The following is a 9,961-nucleotide window of genomic DNA, read 5'->3' as shown; positions in this document are numbered from 1 at the left end:
CTATCTTCTCTTCTCAATCCTAGGACAGCAGGATCATGTCATAATCTGGCAGTTTAATCTGTAGAGCAGATTGTCACCATTAATATATTTACACAAATTAGAGCATACTTTAGATATTGATGTGAAATCCCCATCTTTTCCTTCTACCATATGCCAATATGCCACATTTGTCTTTCCATGTAAATTCATTCTGTTTAGTGCCTTATGGAATTTCAGAATCTGAATGCTACTATAATTTATTTAAAAACTTCCTTATCGATGGAAAATATATCACAGAATTATGAATAATTTGCAGTAAACATCTTTGCGCAAAATGAGAATTTTTTTTATAAGGTAGCATCTTAAAAGAAGAGTTACTGGGTCAATGGTTATATGCAGACATTTAAATTTGATACTGACAATTTTCCCTATATATATATATATATATATATATATATGTTATATATTCTCACCAATGATACATAAGAGTGTACTTGTGTCTGTTATCTCACCAACTCATAAACATATTTATTTATTTTTTTTTTTAAGTTTTTTTTAATTTATTTGTTTGTTTGTTTGTTTTGTTTATACATGCACTGGGTACAGTTAGAAGTGTGGGAGGGTGAGAGAATTCACCAGAGCCAGAGCGGGGAGCAGAGCAGGCAGAAGGACTGAAGTACACTGCTGAGGGGAGCAGCGGGCGGCAGGAGAGGTCTGCGTGCCATGTGGGACCCTCCTCCGGTGGCAGGGGAGCACCGGGGATTGAACCTGCGCCGCAGAGGCCGCTGGCAGCTTCGCAACCCAGCGCTCAACCGCTGCGCCACTGGGGAGGCCCTGTATTTATTTATTTTTAAAGCTCTATTTATTTATTTATACAAGAACCTGGTACAGGCCAGATGCATGGGAGGGTAAAAGGACTCACCAGAGACAGAGCAGGGAGCAGAACAGGCTGACTGACGAAATACACTGCTGAGGGGAGCAGCGGGCAAGACAGGGGAGGTCTGCTTTGCCATGTGGGACCCTCGCCGGCCGGCTGGGATCGAACCGGTGCTACAGAGGCTGCAGACAGCTTTACAGTGTGGCGCTCAACCACCTGCACCACCAGGGAGGCCCAACATATTTATTTTTAGCAATTTAAAAAAAAAATGTTTATCTGATAGGTCCTAGAAGTGCTATCTCAATGTTGCTTTTATTTGCTTTGTTAAAATTTAACATTTTTCATGTTTCTTGATCATTTGCCTATTTCCTCTTTTGAATTGTCCAGTCTAGTTCTTTGCCCATTTGGGGATAGAAATAAAGGGCCATGGGCTAAAAGTATGAGCCCTGGAGTCAGACTCACCCAAGTTATCTTACTCAGTATCTGTATGGTTCATAAGCTTCAGATTTCTCTCCATAAAATGGGACAATCATAAAACCTACCCCATACAATTGAAGAAGGGTGTAGCTATTATTACTGTTGTTGCTTGTAGTTTCCTTTTTGATTTGAAGGAGACCTTTGAATAGTGCGGTTATTAATCCTTTTTCTGTGATATTTGTTGTTCCACCTGGATTCATACATTCATTCAATAAGTATCTATTGGGTGATTACAATGTGTCAGGCAGTGTATGATAGGTGCTTCAGATACAGACAAATAAAATTGGAAAACATGAACACAGCATTTTTAAAAGTAGAAGTTTGTCTCCAGTTTTACTGGAAGGTATTTAAAATATGCTTGCATTAACCTCAACCTCCAATTACTTAGCTAGGCAACTGTTTGTCACTTTGGAAACTGAACTGAGATATCATCACCTCTAGGAAGTCTTTCCTGATCCCCACACTGAATCTGCTTCTGTTCTTTGGCTTCTTATGCCTCCTGGCCAGCACATATTTACACTGTAGTATCAGTAACTTATTTTATATCTTTCTTCACCAGAAGATAGTAAGAAACTTGAGCTTTGGGCCTTGGAACCATTGGTGCGGGGACTGTCAGAAATGCTTGCTGAATTCAATTCCACTTGCTCTGATCACCTATTCTACCTATACCAAGGTAAGGAACTGGGAAATAAAAGCTACCTATGGTAGTGGAAGACTTCCTCTAAACTGTTCTAGAGAAACATGTGAAGTGCCCTGAAAGTGCCTAGGACCTCCCAGGTCATTGGGATGGATGCTTAGTTGAAATTTCCTGTACTATTCCTTGTCTGTGTGAGTGTATGAGTGTGGGTGGCTATGGTTGAGTCTGATATCACATCTCCTTTGCAGGGAAGGGGTGGGAAGTAAGGAAGATGTTTCTTTTTCTGTTTGATTGGTGGTTGTGTGGGCCTGATCTCCCTAAAAGGCAATGTAACCCCAGAACTCTAGTCCCCGGTGTTCATGTGACACTTCAGAGTCTCTCTGCTGTTGTTAACTCAAAATTATGTGCTCACATCAAGTACTTTAAAAACCAGAAACTACACTGGAGAAGACGGTGCTGGGGGTGCACTACTGGAGAACTATGGGACTAAGGGTGCAGGGAGGTAATTACAGGTTTGAAACTGTGGCTCCCAAAATTACAACAGTTAGATCCCAAATTGATGGGGAAGAGGCATATAATATCACCTGTGTTTCCTCATAGTAGAGATTATATGATATATTTATGTAATTGATGTGGTATGCAAAATATGGGCATTACACCCACCCAGGGCCAAAGCTGAGATAACAACTGAATGGTCTCACTAACCAGAGTTTGAAACACCTGGATATTACAACAGGAAAAAGCCGCTCATAATAAGCTCCATACTCAAAAAGCAAATAGAAAAATTCCCAGCTTGTGACCCTGACTCAATTATGGTTCCCACTCAGTATTATATCTATTTCTTAACCACATCTTAGAGGTTGAGGCTGACATGACATTATTTGTGACCTTTTGGATGAGGAGTTGGCCTAAGGGAGGGGATCATTGTGGATCCCTACCACAAAACTTAGGTACCCACAGAACTGTAGGAAGTTTGAACACTTAATGTTCACTGGAAGTGATGTTTCAGTGCCAAGCTTTCTTGGTTTCTTCATACCTGTTACAACTTATGAGCACCACAGCCACAGCTATCTGGACAGGTATAAAGACATTAACCTATGAAATAAAAGACATCTAAAGATCCTGAGTAAAAAAAAAAAACAAAAACCTACAATCATACCCAACTTCTTGTAGGAGATTAAAAAGCCCACTTATCAAGCTACAAAAAAGAAACTCCCTATTAAAACCCATAAAACTAAACTAAAAATGATGAGACTGAAGAACAAATGCTGGAGCAAATAGACCATGAGAGAATTCCATGTAGCAGAATTGGAGAATATGTCTGATGAAGAGTTTAAGGTAACAGTTATGATCATGCTTGCTGAATGAAAAGAATGGAGGCAGAAAACAAGAACATAATAAAGACTGAGAAAATATGAGGCGGTTATAAATGGATCTAAAAATACTATGATCAAATTTAAAAGTGCAGTAGAGAGCCGCAACAACACACACATACAAGTAATGGAGAGAATCAATGAGTCTGAATGCACAGTGGCAGAAAACACAAATAGAACAGAAAAAAAGTAATAAAAAATGAATTTAAAAAAGAAAATGAATAAAAATATGAAAACAGTATAAGAACTCTTTGGGATAACCCAAAGACAAACAAAAGCTATATCGTGGTGGTTTTAGAAAAGAGAAATAGAAATGCCTGTAAAAGTTATTTTAAAAAGTAATTGCTGAGAACCACATCAATCTGGGGAATGAACCAGACTTTCTGATTCAAGAGGCCCAAAGAATTCCAAGCAAAATAATGTCAGACTGATACACTCCGAAACACATTACAATTAAAATGATGAAAGCCAACAAGTGAGGAATAATAAAAATATCAAGGAAAGGAAGAATAATACCTATTAGACTGTCCATAGACTTTTCAGTAGAAAAATTACAGGTAAGAAGGGAATAGCAAGAGCTATTTAAAGTACTCAAAGAAAAATATTTCCAGTCTAGAATATTTCATCTTGTAAGATTATCATTCAAGATAGAAGGAAGGGTAAGGAGATTCAATTAAAAGCAGGAGAGGGGAAGGAGAGGGATCAAAACAGGGGAGGGAAGAACACAAAAGAGTCTATGGTGATGGTGCATGGGTGAATTGGTGGTGAGGATTTTATGGGGACTACACCTGAAAGGAGAAAGCAAATATTGTACAAAAATGAACAATGATGTACTATATATATATAGTGTATATAGAATATATAGAATATATATAGTATATGTCGTATATATAGTATATGTCATATATATATATACATTAAAATAAAAAATAAAAGCTAAATTAAAAGAATATATCAATTCCAAGACAGAAATGAAATAAATGTTAAAAGAGCTATTATAGGCCTCCTGGTAGCACAAGGTGTTAAGATGCAACCGATGAAACTATCCATAGCCACTGCAGCAGAAGTTTGATCCCTGGCCAGGGAGGTACCCACATGGTGCAGCAGACCTCTCCTGACTTGCCCGCTGCTCCCTTCAGCAGTGTATTTCAGTCAATGTGCTTATTCTGTTCCCCACTCTGTCTCTGGTGAATCCTCTTAACCCCCCCCACCTGTGGTCTGTACCCCCGTTCTTGTATGCATAAATAAATAAATATTTTTAAAAAAGCTATTATAAAGCAGCAATGAAATAAATGTGAAAATAATAGATACCTAATTATACAATGTTGAGGAGAAAGTGGGTAAAAATGTATCATATAAGAATAAGTTTGATATTACACTCTCTAGCAGGACACAAAAATAGTCCATCATATAGTAACCTCAGCAGAACTTTCAAGCAAAATTAAATAGAAGTATCATATAAGGCAATGGAAATGGAATCTAAATGAAACATAAAAGGGCAATGTGAAAAATAAAAAGCCAAAGACAAGGGAAACAAAAGCAAAAATAAACACATGGTACTACATCAAACTAAAAAGCTTTTTTACCTCAAAAGAAACCACCACAACAACCAAAAGGTAACCCAAGACATTTGAAAAATATAGAAAGAACTCATACAATTAAAAACAAACACCAAAACTGTGGACACCAGAAAAGCACAGCACATGTGCCATTGGGATAAGTCAGGGACCCCCCACAATCACTCTCTGGATCTGAGAGAGGGAGGGCCCCAAAATGGGGGACAGTACATGTGGATCCAAGCAGCTGTAGGCCTCTGTAGCCCACCTGAGCTTTGGAACCCAGTTGAACTGTGGTGCAGTTTCTATCATCAAAGTGAACTGTGGGCACCACACCAGGAGAGCACAGTCCTTGCGTCATTTGGATATTTAAGGGACCCCCACAATCAGCCTCTGGATCTGAGAGAGAGAGAAGGCCTCCAAATGGGGGTCAATAGGGAAGCGCTCTGAGCAAAGCTTCTGCAGGTCTCCTCCAGCACCCACCTGAGCATTGGAAAAGAGTTGAACTGGGGTGCAGGATCTACTATCCAGGTAAATCGTGGACACCAGGAAAGCACAGTCCCCGTGCCATTGTTGGAAGACAGGGATCCAATGATCCCCTTTGGGAAATGAGAGAGGGACGACACCACAAACAATGCCAGGGTCCCCAAGATCCCCTTATGGAACTGAGTAAATACACTGGGAGGGGATCTTCATGGACAGCACTCACCAGTATACCCATAGCATCAGTACCCATGTGGGGTCTTGGCATAACCATGCTGGACTTGGTCTGGCCACAAGTTTTTAACATCCCAGAAAAAAGCACTCCAAAGAGATGCCCACCAATACCAATAGCACAGTGTCAACATATTGAACAAATTAGAAAACAACAGGGAGAAGGAAAAATACAAATAACCAAGCAAGCCATCAAGGTAAGGGCACACAACAAAAAGAAAACCAGCAACCAGAACTCAACAGCAATGACATGGAAGAACTTCTCTGCCTAACAGATACAGAACTTAAAATTATAATGAGTGCCTCCCCGGTGGCGCAGCGGTTGAGCACTGGGTTGCGAAGCTGCCCATGGCTTCTGCAGCACCGGTTCGATCCCCGGCTGCTCCCTGACCACTGGAGGAGTGTCCCACATGGCGCGCAGTCCTCTCCTGCCGCCCGCTGCTCCCCTCAGCAGTGTACTTCGGTCCTTCTGCCTGCTCTCCTCCCCGCTCAGGCTCTGGTGAATTCTCTCACCTTCCCGTGCTTCTGACTGTACCCAGTGCTTGTATAAATAAATAAATAAATCTTTAAAAAAAATTAAAAAATAAAATCATCATGATTAAAAAACATAAAGAAGATGAAAATGAAAAGAAATGTTATGAAAAACAATAAATGAATTGAAGAATGAAATTGAGTCTCTAAAAAAAGAAATGAAAGAAACAGAGGAGATCAAAAGATTAATGGAGTAGCTAAAGAACTCAGGGAAAAGCAACAAAAACAGAATTGATGTTATGGAAGAATGAATTAAAGATTCACTCTCAAAGATACAGACATAATAAAAAGACAAGGAAAGAGAAGTACAAAGGAAAAAGAACAAAGAAACACTTTGAGAATGATCTGACACCATAAGGAAAGGAAAGATAACAGTTATAGGAATCCCACAAGGTGAGGAGAGAGACCAAGGAACAGAGAAATATTCAAGGAGATAATTGAAGAGACTTTCAAAACATGAAGAAGGAAATGAAAATAGACATACAAGAAGTGAGAAGAACACCAAATTACCACAATGAAAGGAAAACTACAGCAAGACATATAATTGTAAACCTATCAAGAGTCCAAAACAAACAAAAAATAATGAAGCTGATAAGGGGGATGAAACAGATAACCTATAAAGGAAAACTTAATCAGGCTGACATGAGACTTTTCCAAAGAATCACTGCAGGGAAAAAGAGAATGGAGTGACATATTCAACAAACTCAGAGACAACACGCTAACCAAGAATACTTTAACCTGCAAAGCACTTCTTCCTCTATGAAGAAAAAATAAGAAACTTCTCAGACAACAGAATCTCCAGAAATTCATTACGACTGATCCCAAACACCAAAAAATACTACAAGAAGCCCTAGAGTCAAAACCAATAGTGGAATGAATAAGAACAGAATAAGGGAAGGAATAAAACCATAAAAAGACAAACAAAATGGCAAACACTGACACCAACATATCAATAGGAACTCTAAATGTAAATGGACTAAACTCATCAATAAAAAGACACAGAGTAGCAGGCTGCTGGATTAGAAAACAAAATCAACCATTTGGGGTCTACAAGAAACACATTAACTACAAAAGGTAAATATAGATTGAAATAAAAGGTGGAAAACAATCCTACAGGCAAATGGACCAAAAAAGAAGGCAGGAACAGCTATACTTACATCAGATGAAATAAACTGCAAACTAAAAAAGCTAAAAAAAAGACAAAGATGGTCACTACATAATGATCAAGGGGACAATACATCAGGAAGATATAATACTCATCAACATATACTAACCAAATAAACAAACACCAAAATATATAAGACAATTATCAGTTCTGAAAACAGACATTAGAGAAAATACATACATAGTAGGAAACTGCAACATCTCATCCTCACCTATGGACAGATCAACAAGACAAAAGATAAACAAAGACATTAGAGCCCTAAATAAAGACCTACACCTCATGGGCTTAACAGGTATCTATAGGACACTACACCCAAAAATATCTGAGTAAACATTCTTCTCAAGTGCACATGGAACATTCTCCAGAATTGATAACACATTGGGCCACAGGACAAACATCAACAGATACATGAAGATAAAAATCATTCCAAATATCTTCTCTCAACATAAAGGAGTGAAACTAGAAATAAATCATGAAAAGAAAGCAAAGAAACCTCCCACACAATGGAGATTGAAATACACACAACTGGAATACTGTTGGATTAAAGAGGAGATCAGAGAAGAAATTAAAAATGCTTTGAGTTGAATGACAATGAGGGCACCACTTTCCAGAATTTATGGGACACAGCAAAAGCAGTAACAAGAGGAAAGTATATAGCAATACAGGTTCACATCAAGAAACAAGAAAGAGGGCCTCCCCTGGTGGCACAGCAGTTGAACACTGGGCTGCGAAGCTGCTTACAGCATCTGCAGCGCCGGTTCGATCCCTGGCTGCCGGCGAGGGTCCCACATGGCTCGACAGACCTCTCCTGCCATGCCTGCTGCTCCCCTCAGCAGTGTATTTCGTCAGTCTGCTGTTCTGTTCCCTGCTCTGGCTCTGGTGAATTCTCTCACCCTCCCGCACTTGTGAATGTACCCAGTGCTTGTATAAATAAATAAATCTTTAAAAAAAAAAAACCAAGAAAGAACTCAAAGAAACAACCTAATCTCATATCTCTAAGAACTAGAAAAGAACAATAAACCCAAAGTCGTAGAAAAAGGAAATAATAAAAATCAAAGCAAAAATAAATGAAATAGAAATTAAAAAACAATGCAAAAGAGCAACAAAACCAAAAGTTGGTTCTTAAAAAAATAAACAAAATAGGTAAATCTTAGGCAGCCTCCCAAAAAAAAAATGAGAGAAAACACAAGTAAATAGGATCATAAATGAAAGAGGAGAAATTACAACAGACTCAGTTGAAGTCAAAAGAATAATCAGAGATTACTATGAACATGTATATGCAAACAAGCTCAAAAATTTAGAAAAGATGGATTTATTCTTAGAGCCATATAATCACCCAAAGCTAGATAAAGAAGTAGAAAACCTAAACAGACCAATTACAAGCAGTGAAATTGAAACAGTAATCAAAACACTCCCCAAAAATGAAAGCTCAGGACCAGATGGCTTCACAAATGAATTCTACCAAATGTTCAGCAGTGAATTAGTGCCTATCCTACACAAACTCTTTCAAAAAATTGAAAAAAGAAGGAATACTACCAAACACGTTCTATGAAGCCAACATTACACTAATAGCAAAACCAAACATAGAGAACACACAAAAAAGAAAACTACAGGCCAATCTCCCTAATGAACACTGATGCAAAAATCCTCAACAAAATACTTGCAAACAGAATCCACCAATACATTGAAAGTATAGCACAACACAATCAAGTGTAATTTATTCCAGGGCACAAGGATGGTTCAACATCTGAAAATCATTTAATTAATCCAACACATCAACAAAAAGAAAAATAAAAACCATATGATCATATCAATAGATGCTGAGAAAGCATTCCACAAAGTTCAACATCCATTTATGATGAAGGCCCTTGAAATACTCAGGATAGAAGGAAAATACCTTAACATGATAAAAGCCATAAATGACAAACCTAGAGCCAATATTATTTTCAATGGTGAAAAGCTGAAAGCCATTCCTTTAAGATCAGGAACAAGACAAGGATGTCCACTCTTTCCATTGCTTTCCAATATAATACTGTAGGTCCTACTCAGAGCACTAACACAAGAGAAAGACATACAAGGAAACTAATAGGGAAAGAAGATGTAAAACTATCACTATTTGCAGATGAAATGATGATATACATAGAGAACCCTAAAAATTCCACAGAAAAGCTAATCAAAACAATCAACCAGTTAAGTAAAGTAGCAGTATACAGTATATCAACAAAGAAAAAATCAGTAATCTTCCTATACACAAACAATCAATCTGAAGAAGAAATCAAGAAAATCATTACCTTTGTAATTGAAACAAAAAAAAATCAAATACTTGGGAATAAACCTAACAAAAGAGGTGAAGGACCTCTACAAAAAATCATAAAACATTATTAAAAGAAATAGAAGACACCAAGAAATGGCAAGGCATCCCTTCTTATGGATTGAAAGAATAACATATCATAAAAGGCTATCCTATCAAAAGCATTTACAGATTCAATGCTATTCCAATGAAAATCTCAATGACATACTTCAAAGAAATGAACAAATATTTATGAAATTCATATACAGCCACACCAAAACATCAAATAGCCAAATCTCTATTGATGAAAACAAAAGAGAATGGAGGAAAAACACACCCAGACTTCAAACTATACTACAAAA

The sequence above is a fragment of the Talpa occidentalis genome, unplaced genomic scaffold, assembly GCF_014898055.3.
Source record: "Talpa occidentalis isolate TD23 unplaced genomic scaffold, MPIMG_talOcc4v2.1 talOcc4.15, whole genome shotgun sequence".
NCBI classification, from domain to species: Eukaryota; Metazoa; Chordata; class Mammalia; order Eulipotyphla; family Talpidae; genus Talpa; species Talpa occidentalis.
The sequence above is the reverse complement of the archived record's forward strand: the minus strand, read 5'-3'. Positions refer to the sequence as shown.